This window comes from Rhinolophus sinicus, linkage group LG13, assembly GCF_036562045.2.
Source record: "Rhinolophus sinicus isolate RSC01 linkage group LG13, ASM3656204v1, whole genome shotgun sequence".
In the NCBI taxonomy this organism is placed as follows: domain Eukaryota; kingdom Metazoa; phylum Chordata; class Mammalia; order Chiroptera; family Rhinolophidae; genus Rhinolophus; species Rhinolophus sinicus.
This window is the reverse complement of record NC_133762.1, coordinates 1,629,723-1,649,067: the sequence shown is the minus strand read 5'-3', so window position 1 is coordinate 1,649,067 and position 19,345 is coordinate 1,629,723. Positions and strand designations below refer to the sequence as shown.

The following is a 19,345-nucleotide window of genomic DNA, read 5'->3' as shown; positions in this document are numbered from 1 at the left end:
TGGTGAGACAATCCCATGTCTCCTATGGGACTCACATCTTTGTGGACACCGAACGCCGTTGACAGTGCTTTTGTGGTACCTCCGGTACCTCATAGAAGGCCCGTGAGAGGCCCCAGCTTTAGCTACTCATTGTGTCTTTCAGGGAGAAGACCTGGCTGGTGTTTCACCGTTACCTTGACGATTGAGGTGAGTAGAAGTCTTCTATCTTAGAGAGAGGCAAAGGAAACATGAGTCCATGAGGCAGGCTTGCTTTCAGGCAATAATGCATTTTGGACCTGTTTGTAAATTGAAGAGTCGATATGGGGTAGCTTTTCATGAGTATCCAACTTCGTAGACCGGATCCATACGACTCCCAATCTCTCATTTGCCCAAGTAATTAATGAGGACAATTATTAAGGGAAGTATCGTTCCCTGGGTCCTTGACCAATGTTCATGTCAGACTGTGCAGAGGGGGCATCTATGAAACTTGTATCGTACATGAGTGATAAATGTTGTGTTCAGTAAGTGTATTTCGATTAATTTCTGTACACAGAATGCATCCCTCGGCAGCCTGCATGGGAAGTTCACCCGTTTTCCATTGCTTTGGCAATAGTTGTCAAAGACGATTGAGTGTTGTCAGAACTGAATTTCACCTTGTAGAATATAACAGGGAGTCAGAATGAATATCGGCAGGACATGGGTTGTAAGAAATGCCTATAATTTTTGTTTGTACTTTGATCTGTTTTGCTGGCCCAAAATCAGGCTACATGGGGGCCTTGCCAAGTGTTTCCTATCTTGTTCGGGAACCTTGAACTGTGGCACATTCAGGACTGAAATCCACTTTTGAGAAAATGAGAGTAGGAAATAGGTTGAGAACATTGGAAACCGTTGTTTTCCCATAACCCTGATACCCCTTTTCAGGAAATAAGGGTTCCGATTGAATATGTTGGTGAGGAAATACTTGCATTTGTTTTGGGGGATGTCAGTAGGACACCAGAAGGAACTGTGAACTGAAAGTGGTAGCTGAGTTTGGGCTCATCTTGAAGTGTAACGTCAACTAATGTTTATCAATTTGTAGTTCTCCCATTTGTTACCATTTGCTTTTGATTTCAGGTGCTGTATTGTTGCCGGTTTTATAATATTATCTTCATATTTAGAATAAGCCTCGTTTCATAAAAATGTCCTTTTTGTCTCCCATTACAGACTGTTTTAAAAAATATTTTATATACTCGTAATGTTATCCCTGTCTTATTTTAATTTCTATGTTATACAATAAGTTCCTTTCCTTTAGTTTTATCTCTGTGTGTTTGTGTCTGAAATTAGTCATTTGTGTGTAGCATATAGATGGGTGTTTGTTATTTAAATTTTTTTTATGTACCCTGTGTTTTTTGATTAGGGAAACTATGTCATTTACATCTAAATTGATTATTTTTAAGTATGTAGTTATTTCTAATTTTAAATTATTTTCTGACTGTTTTGTTCCTTTCTTCCCTATTCCTTCTCTTGCTCTCTTTCTTTGTCATTTGATTACTTTCTTTAATGTTATGCATAGATTTATTTTCATTAACGTTCGTGTAGCTACTATCAGTTTTGCTTTGTCAGACTTATATATAACTACTCACGTTATAACAGTATTTCAAGTCAGTAACAGTTTGATAACCTCTCTTCTTCCATGTGTTTTTCTTTTGCCATAGAAACACAGGCGTCCCATCTCCTGGTGCTATCGATCCTGGAATTTCTAGCATCCTGAACTGTGAGATATTAATGTCTGCTATTTAACAGCCAACCAACTTATGGTATTGTTTTTATAGCCCCCCCAATCATCTAAAAACAGTGTCCTATAAATTCCATAGACTTTTTTCTTTCATTTTTTTATTCTACTTTATTCTCAGAGTGGATAATTTCAAATTAGTCTTTCAGTTCACTGAGTCTGATTTCTATTTGGTAAAGTCTGTTGTTGAGGCTCCCTGTTGCTTTATTTAATTCATTCATAATATTCTCAATTGCAGAATTTGTTTATTTTTTATGATTTCTCTTTATTGAGCTTCTCATTCGTTTTATGTATTATTTTCAAGATTTCATTGAATAGTCTATCTTTACTGTCTTATACTGAGATACTTTAAAACGAAGATTTTTGATTTCTTCTCAGGCAATTTATGAGTTGCATTCCTGTGGGCTTGGTTATTGGAGCTTTATTAAATAGTTTCCTCTGGTCGTTTTTGTGGATTGTTTGGTTTGTTGTGATCTCTGCAGCCTGGCACTGATGTCTGTGCATTTGAAGGAAAACACCTCCTCCAGTTCTTTACAGACTAGTTTCTGCAGGTGGAGACTCTCCTGCCAGGTCCCCAGACAGGGAGCTGCCGCTGGGATTACAGTGAAGCAGGGCTGCAGCTGGGTCACGTGGCAGCTGCAGTGTGTGCAGTTGGGTCTGTGGTGGGCAGGCCCGTTACCAAGGGTGTAGGCAGGCGGGATTCCTGCTGGACCACCAGGTACATGGCACTGCCTGTGGGACCACAGTCAGGCAGGGCTGGAGTCAAGTCCTGGGGCTGTTGCTTTATCCACAGTGAAGTCTGTAGATGGTGGGTCAGCTACAGGGGTTTGGGGGGCGTGTTTCCTGCAGATTCTCTGTGTGGTCAGGACTGCCCCGGAGCATTGCAAAGTGGGCTAGAACTGAGTCTAAGGCCGCTTCCGGGTCCATAGTCAGGATGGAAGTGAGTGGGCCTGCTGCCAGGGGCACTGAGAAGCGTGCCAGGGCTCCCGGGTAGGCAGGGCAGTGGCGGGACTCTGAGCCCAGCACAGCAGACCTGCATCAGCTCTCAGGGCTTTCTCGGGTGCACAGTGGGTACTACGGTCAGTGGGGTGTTCCCAGGGGCACAGATGTGTGTGTTTCCTGCATGTCCCTGAGTGGGCAGGAGTGGCCCCAGACCATGGTTGCTTCGGCACCCCCGGGCAGGCCTGAGGAAGGCAGGCACAGGGCACCAGTGAGCAGAGCCCTTCCAGGCTCCCTTGGTGAATAGGGCTGGTTGCAGGACCATAGCCAGGCAGGGCTGGAGTGGAGTCCCTGGGGCGCGGGACTGCTCTGTCTGCAGCCAGGGGTGGGTTCAAGACGATTCTCGGGCGTGTGCCCGCTTTCAGGCTGCGTTCCTCTGCCCTGCACTGCTCCGTGGGGATCCAAGAGCCCCCGAAGGGGCCTTTATCCACAAAGAGCTGCCGCACATCTGGGGGGACATGAGCTAGGGACCTTTGGCTCTGTCATTTGGCTCCATCTAATGCCTTTTGATTAAAAATACTGTATTTTTAATTTCTAGAATTTCCATGTGGTTCACTTTTATAATTCCATTTTTTTAATGAAATCTACATCGATTAATGCATGCTTCCTATGCGTTCTTTAGAATAGATTTAAACACTTTCTTACTCCTACAATATTGGTCAGATGCCTGCCACTTTTAAGGATTATGGGTTGCATTTTCTTGGTTCATCTTGTCGTATTTATTTATTTATTTATTTGTACATTTCACATTTTGAGTAGAACAAGAGTGGACACATTTGCATTGTGCTTTTGTTCTGTTTTGTTTTGTTTTGTTTTCAGACAGTATCTGGTGACTAATGCAAAAGAATTATTATTCAAATTTCAGCGTCAGTTAAGTTGACCTGGACCTGAAGAGTAGCTTTTCTGTTACACCGTCTACCTATCCTTATAAGTACATCTATGTTCCTCTGTGTGTGTGTGTTACATTTATATAAGTATCATCTTGACTTTCACATATCTTGAGAAATTTTTATTTGAAATTTAATAACTTTCCTAATGTATTTTGAGCCTTTAACCAATAATAATTGTTGATTTTTTGCTCGTTTGATGGATGTAGTTAATATGTTACATGTATTAATTAGATACATTCATTATATCGATTTCTTATTTTCAATTAGTTTGCTGTTACAATTGTTGCTCTTGCAAATAATAGTGCATTAAACAGAACTCAGATTTTGGGAAGTCAGCCAGATAGGAAAAATGACAAAAGCGTTCTTTTGCTTAGGATATTTTACAAGCCTTCTGCAAAGAAATGTAGTTTGTACGATAGTAATGAGGAACAGGTTTCATAAAAAATCCAGGTATTTGGGAGTGTTTGCAGGTTAATGAAGGCAAGAATTCACAAAATAGTGTTATGTGTTGAAATAAAGTTGCCCTTAGTCATATAAAATAGAAAGTGGTGTGTGGTCATGATCCAACAATTTAGTTATGAACATACATGTCCCCTGGCCCATCAGATGAAAGCAGTGTCACATTGTATACGGTTGCCAGATGTAACCCAGGTTCACAGTTAACTCCCGTTTCTATCATGTGAAGTAAATGTATCAGCATTGAGAACTACCCCACAGCAGTACACCCTCAGGTACCACTCCAGACAGGCAAGGTTCTGGAGGCTTCTGGAGTTGCCATTATAACCAGACTTACTAAAGTCAAGAAAGATGGCCAGCAGCCCTGTTTCCCACTGTAAGCTGAATGCAGGTGGTAAATGTTAGAACCCCCCAGTGCCGTGTGAGGCCTGTTTATTGCCTCGTAGTTCCCTGTTTGAATCAAGGGTAAGTGTCTGCGATTACTAAGGTCCAGCTGAGTGGTCTTTCAGTAAGAAAAACACTTTCAGAACTGGATCCACTGGTGACCTCTTCAAAAAAAAAATCTCACAATAGCCTTACACTTTTTACATTACAGGGTACTTTTCACATTCCAGTGTATTTTCATCGTCTTTATTGAGTAGCATGCAACTTTGGGCTCTTCCATTCAAGAAACCAACTGTTGTGTCATTTATTTGCATAGCCCAGTAGAGAGGATTCTTGGCTATTTGCAAAGTAAAGACTTCAGAGAGCAGACAAGTGAATATGACAAAGGTGACAACGGATCAAGCAGCTGTGACGTTTGTGGCAAGGGATGCCTCTGTGATGAATTAAAATGGAACCGATGCTATGCTTTATTATTTATTAATTGAGTGCATTTTTTGACCTGGTCTGTTTTCTTTGTGATGCTTTGCTGCAGGTCAAAAGCTGAAACGAGTACCTGACCTGTTCCTTCAAGTGGACAAGTTGCTTTCAGGGAAGAAAGGTAAGCAGCTAACCTGGTGCTTTTGGATTTTTGTGTCTTATGACGAGTGGTGTACGGACTTCGAAGTCTGTGAGTTCATTTTCTCAGAGGCTCACGGAAAAATATTTTGATGATAGATATTTTTCTTTGTGAGTGTCCCTGTGTGGTTCAAGGAATCCTCAATATTATTTCTTCCCTTTTTAAAATCTCTTTTTTTTAGTAACCCGAATAATTTTGGGAGTCATTCTCATATTTTCTTTTTTCACTATTTTGTATTGGATTAAAAGTATTTGGTAGTGAAATCCAAATGTGCAAAATATTGATTTTTTATCATTATCTGGATCATTCAGATGCTTCTGCTTGTATTTGCACTGTACACATACTACATTTTATTTTGCTATCTAATTTACTCTTTAAAATTTCCGTTAATTAAAGGGTTTCTTTATTTTCCCAGTTAATTTTATCTTATTTTGATAGAACAATCCAAGGTCACCTTTTAATGCTATATGAGTTCCGTTATTCAGGTACTAAATACAGTGGCCACCGCACATGGACTGTCCTTTATTCGCAGTGCAGGAGACAAGCGTGCACATAGTAGGCCTGGCTGTGGCTGTGGCTTATTTGTCGGGCGGGCGCCCGTCTGGATCAATGATGAGCACAATTGTCTGAGGACGCTGAGGGACTCATTCCAGATGTCAATCTGAGGTCCAGATGAGTAGCCCAGCAGGACAAATAAGGCTCCCAGAGCCCGGCTCTATGGAGTGACCCTCAGTGACCACCCCATCCTGCTGTGACCAGGCCTTGGCTTTCTGTTGAGCGAGGCATTGGTGCCCTGTCTCTGAGGCCGTGTGCAACTTTGGGTATGCTGGTGACCCAAGGCTGGCTTCATTTTGCCACTTTGAACAGAGGCTGGTAGCTAGATAGTTGTGCATGGGAATGTTCTGGAATAATGAATGAGGAAGCAAAAAATTAAGTTGGGAAGGGTTCCAGCAACTGTGATGTGTCTGGAAAGTCTCATTAGTGTTGGGCTGAAAGAAGGAACATGGCGTGTCTGTGCTACATGTTACAATGGAGTCGATTCTAGCGCGTTTATTTTTACTACCGAAGATTTTCTAAGACTGTCTTTTTCTAAGACTGTCTTTTCTTTCTTCTTTGTCATGCTTTGCTGAGACAGAGGGCTGGAATCTTGTCTTTAACTTCAGAGAATAGGGTGAGTAGCTATACCAAGATTCTTGGAAATTTGTATGTCATGTGCTCCGTGACAGGTCCTGAGGTCTCTGTGTTCATCTCTTTAGAAACTTACTTGGAAATATTTTCATGATTGCCTTTTTCTTTCTCGAGACCCTCGTCAAGGTGACCCACATCATTGAATCCTTTCATTTCTTCTTTCATTTTAGCTCTTTTTTGCTTTGGTGGAAAAATGTAGAAATTGAGAGAATTTTTGGCTATCTCCTATTGGTTTAAAAATTATTGTAGTGATAACCAAATGTGCCAAAATATTACGAGATTTTCTCATCTGTTTAATGACTGGGATGTCAGAATAGAGACTCATGAGGTCGTTGTGAGGGCATGGCATTGCATTCCCTTTTCTCCTAGAACTTTTGAAGGTTGGCACGGATGAGCTGTTTCTCGTGTGTACAACATGGGACGTTGTATGTAAACTTTTGTTAGATCTCTCTAAGATCGTGAAGTTTTTATATGATAAAAGTTGCAATATTTCTTTCGAAACACAGAATAGTTCAAATTGCAATATGGTATTGGGCTAAAAAACGGATATTATGTTAGAGGTATCAAATGGAGAGATATGGAAATATGACATATGGCATCATTATTTCATACTAAAACTTGAAATGTTCATCCCTAAGAAGAATGGCATGTGTTTCCTGGCAAACAAGCTTTGCTGAGGATTTTGTGTTACCTGGGACCTAGTGGTTAACGTCCTAAGGACAGGTCATGTTTTTTCCTTGTCAGAGTTTTGTTACAAATTCTATAAAATTGTACTTATCTTTGTATTAATTACATATTGTTTATTTCTATTCTCCAGAACCATAGAAAAATAATTCTAAAGAATTGAGTGACAGCTAAAAAATAGTTATAGATCAAAGAGAAAATTAGTTCTGCCAAATATCATAATAAACTCTAGAGCCTCAACCATTCATAAACCTTTGAGCAGACATATGGGTTGCAGGAGCCACGGGGCATGTTTTCACTTAAAAAGTGTATTCTCACAATCTGTGTATTTGTTACTATTAAGACAGTCACAGATTCATGGAGTCGGGACTACTCTGTCAATCCAAAGAGTAAGACAGCATACTGATGAGTAATATATGTTCAGTAAATGGCCATATTATGACTCTACAGTAGTTTAAGGCTCAGACATAGAAGCAGAATATGACTAGCATACTAGAACCTTCCTGTATGGCTAAATCCAGCCTCTTTTTTCCGAATGCTACTCCTGAAATGCATTTCGTTTTTACCTGATTTTTTTAAGTTTATAAAAATGAAATTGCATAATTTTGTTCTCTTTATGACTTCGTCTTTTGTTCAAGAATACTTACTAGTCAGATGAAAACTTTATTTGAAACATCAAATTTATTGTAAGTTGGTTAGTAATATGCTCTTCTTATTTTGTATGTCTTTTTAATTTTTAGTTTGCAATTACAGTTGACTTTCAATATTATATTAGTTTCAGGTGTATTTTCAATTTTGTATTAGTTTCAGCATAGTGGATGGACATTTATATAACTTATGTAGTGATCCCCCTGATAAGTCTAATACTCACCTGACACTATACATAGTTATTACTGTATTACTGACTGTATTCCCTATGCTGTACTTTACATGCCCGTGACTGTTTTGTAACTACCAACTTGTACTTTGTGTTATCTCTCATTCTTGATGAATCTTGCTAGGAGGGTTTCAGTCATGTTAATTATTTCAAGTTACTAATTTTTATTGTTTTTCTTATGTTGTGTATATGCTTTCCGTTTTGCTGATTTCTTTTTTTTTAATTAAAATTTATTGGGGTGACAGTAGTCAGTAAAATTACATAGGTTTCAGGTGTACAATTCTGTATTACATCATCTATAAATCCCATTGTGTGTTCACCACCCAGAGTCAGTTCTCCTTCCATCACCATATATTTGATCTTGTTTATCTTCATCATTTTACTCATTTCTGCTTTTAACTTCATTAATTTTTCCTTGTACTCTTGTTGAGTTTGATTTGTTTTTCTTTATCTAGCTTGTATAATTTACTGATTTGGGCCCCTTTTCAATTCTAATATATTGATTTTTATTCTAAATTTGCCTGTGAGCACTTTTCAGCTGCATTAGCACAAGTTTGGCATTTTTTCATCTTTTTTATTACTCATATAAATACATTTTCTAACTTCCACGTTGATTTATTTTTCAATTATGGACTATTTAGAAGGGCATAGCTCAGTTTCTAAGCAATGTGGGCTTTTTCTCTTGGTTTTTATTACTGATTTCTATCTCAATTCCCTGTTATGAGGAAACCTACTTGAATTGATTTTATTGCTTTAGAATAGTTTTGTGTCTGTACTGGCCTAGGGTATGGTCAAAGTTAACAAATATTTCATTTGCACTTATAATTACATTAACGTGTATTTATGTCTTGTGGATACAGTGTTCTGTACATGCCACTTAGTTCCATTTTGAAGGTAGAGCTACATATGTTGTAGATTTACTAATCTGTGGTCTGGAAATGCTTTAGTCATGGGAAGCCACAGAAGCATGGAGACATCTGGGTGGTTTTTGGAATGCTTGTACGGTTTGTATTTTGATCTCTGTGTTAATTAGTTGCTGTGTTTGGATGGTGAATATTTATTGAGCTGTAAATTTTTAGTACATGAACTTTCCTACACATGTTGTATTTCAATCGAAAGTTTAAAAAATCTGCCATCAAACTCGTCCAAATATTAGCTAGTGTATTTCCTACGAATATTGTCTCATAGATAATGTGTTACTTGGAGCCTAATAATTGATGTCTTCAGGGTAGATCAAGAGTGTCCTCTTTTAAACAGACATTTTCAGTAAATCAAACATCATAGTCGCATTTAACACTGACAGCCAGAACAGGATAACTTTTCATTTCCAACCATTGAAATACTATTATTATCAATTGCAAAACAAAATTTATATACTAACATTCAGATGTTTGGAAAAGCCATCGTCTAGATAAATCATATAGGTTTCAATTTTTACTTATAATAATTTATATTCTGATAATACAGTGGTGACAATGAGAGGGCAAAATTGGTTACACTGAAAAAAAAAAAGGGTTAACATGAAAAAATTAATCAGGATAGCTTCCATAGTAGGAATTTTTAAGATTCTGGTATTTTGTGTATTTCTGTCCATATAATTTGAGCAGATTTATATTTGGCATGTGGGTTTTTTTCCTTATTATTTACTTATCCCTACTGCTGGCAATGCATGTTTGAGAGTGAACAAAAAAGAAAATAAATATAAAGCTATAAATTTATATTTTTGGTTGAAGTAGTAAATAGTAAATTATTCACAGAGGACATCAATCATTTCAGCCTAGCGCACAGACGTGCACAGAATGGAATATCCACAGCACTGTTCTCTCTCACTGAAAGGATTAATAGCTACTGATACACACATTTGTTTTGCATCAACTATACTATAAACGTTTGATGGCCTCTGTGTGTGTGTGTGTGTGTGTGTGTGCGCGCGTGCGTGTGTGTGTACTTCACACAAGAAACATGAAGACTGCTTGCCAGTGTGTTTATCTGTGCTTTGGGTCACATTGACTCAGATTTACATTTCAAACGAGGCTTACCCAACTCTGGAGTGAGCCCACCAATCAAGCATTCCCAGTAAACATAGCAGGTTAAATTCTTTTTGCACAAAATATTTCACAACTACCTTATGTCAGTACGTTCTAAGTATTCTGTCTGTGTGAAGATAAAGCCAAGAGCATTTTCTCCAGCCAGCCGAAGTAGGAGGTGAACTCACTACTTACTAACTGGCAAGAAGATGTGAAGCAAACTGAGACCACGACAAAAACAGGCATCATGGATAGAGATTGACAGGTAAGTTAATGACGCTCTTGGTTGGTCTAAGCAGATCGAAGAGAAAAGTGAAAACAACATGGCAGGTAAGTATTGATACGACTCCTTTATCGAGAAATTTTCGCTAATTTTGTTGTGACATAGAAATGTGGGTGGTTGTCCCTAAATAGAAAAATTAAACATCTTTTAATATTAATGGAGACAGAAAATTAAAGAAAGAAGTGAACGGTTAAGTGCAGATAGAGTAAAAGTATAAAGTTAGATCTACTGAAGGGCGCTTGGCAGTAGCGTTATTTTTCTTGCGGAAAAACATGGCTTATGATAGTGGGAAGAGAAAAAGTTGCTGAAAGTAGGTTTATCCAGGATGTTTTTTGGTGTTGATTGTTTTGCTCCAGTAACCTAAGTGCCAAATCTTGAAAAATCAATTCCTGCTTCATTAACTGTTCTGTCATAATTTTTTGTGTGTCAACATTGCCATGTCCCCAGCTGTGCCACCCCCGTACAGAGAAGTGGTTCTTCAGGAGAGTATGAGGTTCCCTTCCCACCAGCTTCAATAAACTGAGGCTGAGGTGCTCGGTCCTCATAATACAAGCAACAGCTCCGTTGGGAGGTAGCCCAGTTGTAGAAATCTAATTTGTCAAGAGCTGCTTCACCAAGCTCAAAGGCGAGCATAATTTCCTGAGGATTCTGGAAGATTATTTCCAGATATCTGTCAGAGGTCCAGCTCAATGTCCTATTACAGGAAGAAAAGACTTTCAAAATTGGTTCGATGGGGTAACCTCATCGGTTATTTCACAGTGCCCTACGCACATACCGTTCTGTTCACTCAACAAATCGCACTGACACATAGCTTCATTAGGCAGATTTCACTCTTAGAGTTTCACATGAAAGAGAGGTCTGGTGTTTCATTTATTTTGAACTATTAGTTGTTGACTACGGAAAAGCATTTGAGTGAAAAATTGAATATAGAAACACATACAGAAATAAATTAAAAAGTGGTCAGATAACTATAAACTGGATTATTAGTGTCAGTAATATTGGGAAATTGTAAGGAAATACAGAACACTTAGATGTTACATTGGGATCAGATTGCAGTGTTTCATTATAATTGCTATTTATGTATTTTCTCAATTGATATTTACTTTTCTTTCTGCCAGTTTTTTGTTTGTTTGTTTGTTTTTGTTTTTTTTTTTGCAGATAACATAGCTATAAATAGTAACAGCACATCAAAGAATAGAAATAAGCAGATCCCTGGACCTTTGCAATTCTTCATATGACGGGAGGGCCATAAATTGTGTTTCAATAAATTTAAAATAAATTAATATATATCAGGTTAATCTAATTCCACAATGAGATGAAATTAAAAATCAATAAAAGAAATATCTGTTGAAAATCGTTCAATTTTTGGAAATTGAAGTTATCATATGTAACTTATTGGTTGGTCAAAGAAGATATAAAACAAAAATTAGACAGTATTTTGAACGGAATAAATGAAAGCATAGCATATCAAAATGTATGGGACATTTCTAAAACTGTATTTAGGGTAAATTTCATAGCACTAAGATGTTTATATTAGAAAGAAGAAAGATCTCAAACCAATGACTTTACAGTTGACCTTTGAACAACATGGGTTTAAATTGCATGAATCTACTTATATGTGAATTGTTTTCAATGAATACAGTGTAAAAACTTTTGGAGATTTTTTGAAAATCTGGAAAAAACCTGCAGGTAAGCTGTATAGCCTGGAAATATTAAAAAAAAAAAAAAAAAAAAAAAGAAAAAAAACTTAGGTATGTCATGAATGCATAAAATATATGTAAAAATACTAGTCTAAAATACTAGTCTATTTTATCATTTGTTACTATGTAATATACATAAATACATTATACATTAAAATTTATCAAAGCTTTTACACAGTTATAGGCCATCTATCTTGCCATTCACAGTAGACAGAAACATAAAAAATGGAAAGACTCAGTGTTAAATCATAACTGCACAAAATTAACTCTAGTGCACACTGTACCAGTATAGTCATTTTGTAGCCACCTCTTGTTGCTTTTGTGGTGAGCTCACGTGTTGTGAGTGTCCACTCAAGTGTCTCCTTGAGTGCCATGTGACGCTCATCATCTCCGCGTGAGTAGTTCATTTCTCTGGTAAATTGTGTCGCAGGAAAGTGATCTCTCGTGGTTCTTGCATGTTTTTCATTGTGTTTAGTGCAAAACTGGAAACCCTGAATAACATCACGGGACCCATACGAAGTGCCACTGGTGGTGCCGGAAGTGCTCCCAAGAGAGAGCTCACGACAATACAAGGAAAGGTTGGATTGCTTGGCATGTGCTATAGATTGAAGTCTGCGGCTGCTCGAGATCAATGAATCTGGCTAAAAAGGAGAACGAAGTTTGTGAAGCTGTCGTTGCAGCCACACCAGCAGGGGTGAAAGCCTTGCACTTTTTTGGGAAATACCTTTTTATCTCATATTGAAAATGGAGCTTTTATGTGGGTGCAGAATTGTTATAGAAAGGGTGCACATAGACTCAAATGTGATTCCAGAAAAGGTGAAGTCTTATGACAACTTAAAAGGAAGGTGAAGGACCTAAAACTGGAAGATTTAATGCCAGAAAAGGATGGTTTGATCATTTTAGAAAGAGGTTTGCTTAAGAAATGTCAAAATAACAGAAGAGGCAGCAGATGAGTTTCCAGACACCATTAAGAAAATCATTGCAAGGAAAGGCTATTTGCCTGGACACGTTTTAAATGCAGGTGAAAACACCTATTCTAAATGCCCCAAAGGACCTTTATTAGTGAGGAAGAGCAGCGAGCCAAAGGGTTTAAGGCAGAAGGAAGGGACGGCCTAACTCTACCGTGTTGTGCAAATGCAGTTGGGTTTATGATCAGAACGGCCCTTGTCTACAAGTGGCTCAGCCCTGAACCTTGAAGGGAAAAGGTGAACACCAGCTGCCAGTCTTTTCATTGTTCCACAAGGAGGCCTGGACACTGAAAGCCCTTTTTCTGGACTGGTTCCATCGATGCGTTGTCCCTGAGGTCAGAAAGTACCTGGCCAGGAAGTAACTGCCTTTTAAAGTCCTGATATCGGACAGGGCCCTTGGCTGCCCAGAAGCCCAGGAGTTCAATACCAGGCATCCCCAAAACACGATGTCTCTAAGTCAGCCTCCAGATCGGGAGTGATAAGGAGCATTCCAGGTCACTGCACACGGCCTCTATGGGAAGGACTCAACACCATGGAAGAGGCCCCGGCAGAGAGAACGCCGTGGAAGTCTGGGAGGGTCATACCACTGAAGGTGCATTGTTGTTACAGAAAATTCCTGGTGGAGAAAACCATGTCCAGATGCTGTGCATGACATCGCAGGATTCACGACAGAGCCGCTGGAGGAAATCATGGGAGAGATTATGGACGTGGCAGAAAGGTGGAGAGTGAAGGGTCTCAAGATATATGGGTGTTGGAGAAATTCAAGAGCGAACAGCCACCACAGCAGAGGAATTAACAGAAGACGACTTGGTGGGGATGAGTGCTTCCGAGCCAGGGCCAGGCGATGGGAAAAAGATGGACGAGAAGCAGTGCCAGAGAGTGACTGACACTAGACAGTGGGCAGGAGGGACCCGATTCCCTAGCGCTGACTTTGGCTTATGACATGGACCTTTCTGTGGTACCGGCACTGAAACTACAGCAAATGGTGGATTTGGTCCTGTAGAGGAACATTTTTAGAGAAATGAAAAAGTAAAAAAGTCAGAAATTACCATGTGTTTCCATAAAGCCACACAGAGCGTGCCTGCCTCTCCTTTCCCTCTCCCACCTCCCCCACCTCTGCCCCTCAGTCAGCAAGACCAGCCCTTCCTCCTTCGCCGACCCAGGGACCCAGCGTGAAGACGATGAGGATGAAAGCCTATGATGATCCACACGCACTCAGTGAGTAATAAAGATGCATCAGGTGGCAGAGTTAAGAAACGTACCTGTGGAGAATGTGTGTGAAGGTCTTCGTGTGAAAATCTTACGACTGTACGGCAAGAACTGTGTGACACGTTTCGTGTCATACTCAACCACCACCTACAAATTCATCATGGAGAACATCACGTGCAAGATTTCTGTGGAAGTGGGACGCCTGTTTTTACATGGGCATAAGGTGAGTGATATTTCATGTAATATTACTTTTAAGTTAGTTTTCTTATTGTTTTGTAAGTTTGCTTTCAACGAATTGTGTTACTGTACAGTTTTATGCTTCTCTCTCGTAATTGGACAAACTGCATATCAGCCTGTCGTCACAGGTAGATGGTTTTCTTTTAATGTAACAATGTTTCTAATACTGTATTATAAATATGACGGTAATACTATATGCCATAAAATTTTTATAAAGATTCATTCCTTAGTGCATTGGGTAGGCAACCATGAAGCAATTGTGTCTGTTACCCTAGGCTAGCAAAAATCATTAGTCTTATAGGTAAATATGAATGTCTTTTTTGACATTACCTTTTCACTTGGATGTCTAATATTAGTTACACATATAACATTTACAGTGTTTTATATCATATAATACACTTGATTTACATACTGACACAATTCATCTTGTAAACAAATGATGTAAACTTATGGTATCGATAAATACAGTACAGTACTTACTGTTATTTTCTCTTCCTTACGATTTTCTCAATAATATGTTCTTTTCTCTAGCTTACTTTATTGTATATAATACTATATAATATAACATACAGAATATGTGTCAATAGACAGTTTATGTTATCAGTAAGGCTGCTGGACAACAGTCGTTAAGTTTTGGGGGAGTCAAAAGTAATACACAGATTTTTGTACAGGGGGTCAGTGTCCCGAACCCTCATGTTGTTCAAGGGTCAACTGTATTTTCACCTTAAGAAACTTAAAAAAGAATAAATTAAGCCTACACTTAAGAAAAAGAAAGGAACAATAAAGATGAGTAAAATTAATAAAATTATAAATGAAAATATTGTATATAAAGAGAAAAATGAATAAAATTGGAAACTGATCAATTGATAAAATGATATTGGTAAAATTCTAGCCAGACTGACGAAGGGAAGAAAAAAGCAAAGACACAAATACCAATATCTAGAAATGTGACAGGGGACATCATTTGAGATTCTGTGGACATTCCAGCACTAATAAGGGGAATTCATAGAAACTTTTGTGCATAAATCCCCATATTTATGCCTAGAAATTTGACAACTTAAATAAAATGGAAATTTTTCTTGAAAGACACAAACTGCCAAAATTCAATCAAGAAGTAGATTATCTGAATAACACTTTTTTTAATGACATAAAATTGAACTTGTAGGTAAAATCCTTCCCACAAGGAAACTCCAGACCCATATAGCTTCACATTAATAAATAATACCAATTCTACACAATTGTCTAGAAAAAATAAAAGAAAGGAATGCTTTCCAACTTATTCTAAGTGACTCTGATGGGAAAAAAACAGACAAAAAAATTTCAAAGAAAACTATAACAGTATCCCTCATTATAAATGCAAAAAAATTATAATCAAAATTTTTGTAAATGATATCAGACCATGTATAGAAGTACTTCATGGCCAAGTGCGACTTACCCAAGACTGCAAATTTGGTTTAACATTTTAAAAAATTTATTTTTCAATTACAACTGACATACATTGTTATATTAGTTTCAGGTGTACAACATAGTACTTAGACATTTATATAACTTATGAAGTGACCACCCCCATAAGTCTAGTACCCATCTGACACCATCCAAAGTTATTAAAATATTATTGACTATATTCCCTGTGCTGTACTTTATATCATTGTGACTATTTTTATAACTAGCAATTTGTACTTCTTAATCCCTTTTACTTTATTCACCCAGTACCCCAACCCCCTCCCATCTGGCAACCATCAGTTTGTTCTCTGTATCTTTGAGTTTGTTTCTGTTGTGTTTGTTCATTTATTTTATTTTTCAGATTCCACATAAATGAGATCATATGGTATTTGTATTTGTCTGACTTATTTACTTTAACATAATACCCTCTAGATCCATCCATGTTGTCACAAAGGCAAGATTTCACTCTTTTTTATGGCTGAGCAATACTCCATTGTGTATGTGTACCACATCTTCTGTATGCATTCATCTATTGATGGACACTTAGGTTGCTTCCATATCTTGGCTGTTGTAAATAATGCTGCAGTGAACATAAGGGTGCATATATCTTTTCAAATTGGTGGGCTGAGGACAGCCACCTTCTTGGCCAGGCTCGGGGCTACATGGGAGGCTACAGTGAAAGCCAAGGTTAGCCGCCACTTGTGTGGGATTTGAGGGCATTTGGGAAAGACTGAAGAGTCAACTGCTTTCTCTGTATCAATTAAGATGATCATGATTTTTATCCTTTGTTTTATTAATATGATGTATCACAACAATTGATTTGAGGATATCAAATCATCCTTGCATCCCAGGAATAGATCCCGCTTGCTCATGGTATGTGATCCTTTTGAATGCATTGTTGATTTTGTTGGCTAATTTTTTTTTTTTTGAGATTTTTTTGCGTCTATGTTCATCAGAAATACTGGCCTGTAAAATTAGTGTCTTTGTCTAGTTTTGGCATTAGGATGTAATCCTGGCTTTGTAGAGAGAGTTCAGATGAATTCCTTCCTCTTCTAATTTTTGGAATCGTTTTAGAAGGGTAGGTATTAGTTCTTTATTTTAAAAATTATTTTATTTTCAGTTACAGTTGATGTTCAGTATTTTATATTAGTTTCAGGTGTACAGCATAGTGGTTAGACATTTGTATAATTTACAAAGTGATCCCCCAAATAAGTCTAGTACCCACCTGGCACCATACCTAGTTATTACAATATTATTGACTATATTCTCTACCCTGTACATTCTATTCCTGTGACTATTTTCTAACTGCCAATTTGTACTTCTTAATCCTTTCACCTTTTTCACCCAGCCCTCCAACCTCTCTCCCGTCTGGCAACCATCAGTTTGTTCTCTGTAACTATGAGTGTGTTTCTGTTTTGTTTATTTATTTTGTTCTTTAGATTCCACATACAAGTGAGATCATATGGTATTTGTCTTTCTCACTCTAACTTATTTCAGTTAGCATAATACCCATGTTGTTGCAAATGGTAACATGTCTTTTTTTTTTTTTTATGGATGAATAATACTCCATTGTATATATGTACCATAATTTCTTTATCCAATCATCTATTGATGGGCACTTGGGTTGCTTCCATATCTTGGCTATTAAATAATGTTGCAATGAACATAGGGGTGCTTGTGTCTTTTCAAACTAGTGTTTTGGATTTCTTCGGATAAATACCCAGAAGTGGAATTGCTGGGTCAAAAGGTAGTTCTGTTTTTATTTTTTTGTGTAACCTCCATACTGTTTTCCATAGTGGCTCCACTAATTTGCAATCCCACCAACAGTGCATGGAGGTTCCCTTTTCTCCAAATCTTTCACCAACACTTGTTTGTTGATTTATTGATGATAGCTATTCTGACAGGTATGTCATATTTCATTGTGGTTTTTACTTGCCCTGATGATTAGTGACATTGAGCATTTTTTTCATATCTCTGTTGGCCATCTGTATGTTCTCTTTGGAGAAATGTCTATTCAGATCCTCTGCCCATTTTTTAATTGGATTGTTTGGTTTTCCTGGTGTTGAGTTGTATGAATTCTTTATAGATTTTGGATATTAATCCCTTATCAAATGTATCATTGGTGAATATCTTCTCCCATTCAGTAAGCTGTTTTTGTTTTGTTAATGGTTTCATTTGGAGTGCAATAACTTTTTAGTTTGGTGTAGTCCCATTTGTTTATTTTTTCTTTTGTTTTCCTTGCCTGAGGAGATACATCAGTAAAAGTATTACTAAGGGTAACATCAGAGTTTACTGCCTATGTTTTCTTCTTGGCATTTTATGGTTTCAGGTCTTACATTTAAGTCTTTAATTCATTTTGATTTTATTCTCATATATGATGTAAGAAAGTGGTCCAGTTTCATTTTTTATTTGCATGTGTCCAGTTTCCCCAGCACCATTTATTGAATAGACTGTCTTTACCCCATTGTATGTACTTGCCTCTTTGTCATAGATTAAATGATCATATTGGTGTGGGTTTATTCTGGGCTCTCTATTCTGTTCCGTTGATCTGTGTGTCTGTTTTTACGCCAGTACCATGCTGTTTTGAGTACTATGACCTTGTTGTATAGTTTGATATCAGATAGTGTGATACCTCCAACTTTGTTCTTTCTCAAGATTGCTGTGGCTGTTCAGGATCTTTTGTTATTCCATATGAATTTTAGGATTATTTGTTCCAGTTCTGTGAAAAAATGCTGTTGCTATTTTGATGGAGATTGCATTGAATCTGTAGATTGCTTTGGGCAGTGTGAACATTTTAACGATGTTAATTCTTCCTATCCATGAGCATGGTATATGCTTCCATTTATTTGTATCTTTCTCCACTTCTTCAGTGTCCTATAGTTTTCAGTGTACACGACTTTCATTTCCTTGGTTAAGTTTATTCCTGTGTACTTTATTCTTTTAGATGCAATCATAAATGTGATTGTTTTCTTAATTTCTCTTTCTGATAGTTCGTTATTGGTGTATACAAATGAACTGATTTCTGAATGTTAATTTTGTGTCCTGCTACTTTAGTGAATTTATTTATCAGTTCTAATAGTTTTTTGGTGGATTCTTTAGGGTTCTCTCTCTATATAGTATGTCATCTGCAAATAATGACAGTTTTACTACTTCTTTTCCATTTTGGATGCCTTTTATTTCTTTTTCCTGTCTGATTGCTGTGACTGGGACTTCCAATACTATTTTGAATAAAAGTGGTGAAAGTGTGTCTTGTTTCTGATCATAAGGAGAATGATTTTAGCTTTTCCCTGTTGAGTCTGATGTTAGTTGTGGGTTTATCACATATGGGCTTTATTATGGTGAAATATCCCTCTATTCCCAGTTTCTTAAGAGTTTTTATCATAAGAGGCTGCTGGATTTTTGTCAAATGCTTTTGCTGCATCTATTGCTACGATCATATGATTTTTTTCATTTTGTTTATGTGGTGTATTACATTGATTGATTGTTGGATATTGAAACAACCTTGCATCCCTGGAATGAATCTCACTTGATTGTAGTGTATGATCTTTTTAATGTATTGCTAAATTTGGTTTGCTAATATTTTGTTGAGGATTTTTGCATCTATGTTCATCAGGGATATTGGCCTATAATTTTC

The 19,345-nt window shown here is 37.6% G+C and overlaps 1 long non-coding RNA gene and 2 other non-coding genes across 3 annotated transcripts in view; all 3 read left to right on the top strand.

Moving 5' to 3' along the window:
* The window catches only part of LOC109459061 (uncharacterized), a 160,489-nt gene extending 149,051 nt beyond the window's left edge, over nucleotides 1-11,438 (top strand). The window contains exons 26-30 of the long non-coding RNA XR_012491308.1: nucleotides 143-186; nucleotides 1,674-1,732; nucleotides 5,012-5,077; nucleotides 6,231-6,266; nucleotides 6,352-11,438. This is a non-coding gene — a long non-coding RNA (uncharacterized LOC109459061). The remainder of the gene's footprint in view (nucleotides 1-142; nucleotides 187-1,673; nucleotides 1,733-5,011; nucleotides 5,078-6,230; nucleotides 6,267-6,351) is intronic.
* LOC141568391 (small nucleolar RNA SNORD109A) lies at nucleotides 5,699-5,765 on the top strand. Its single transcript, XR_012491535.1, has one exon. It is a non-coding gene; the product is annotated as a small nucleolar RNA SNORD109A (small nucleolar RNA).
* On the top strand, nucleotides 10,771-10,837 carry LOC141568394 (small nucleolar RNA SNORD109A). The gene has a single exon (XR_012491537.1). It is a non-coding gene; the product is annotated as a small nucleolar RNA SNORD109A (small nucleolar RNA).
* Nucleotides 11,439-19,345: the final 7,907 nt, after the last annotated feature.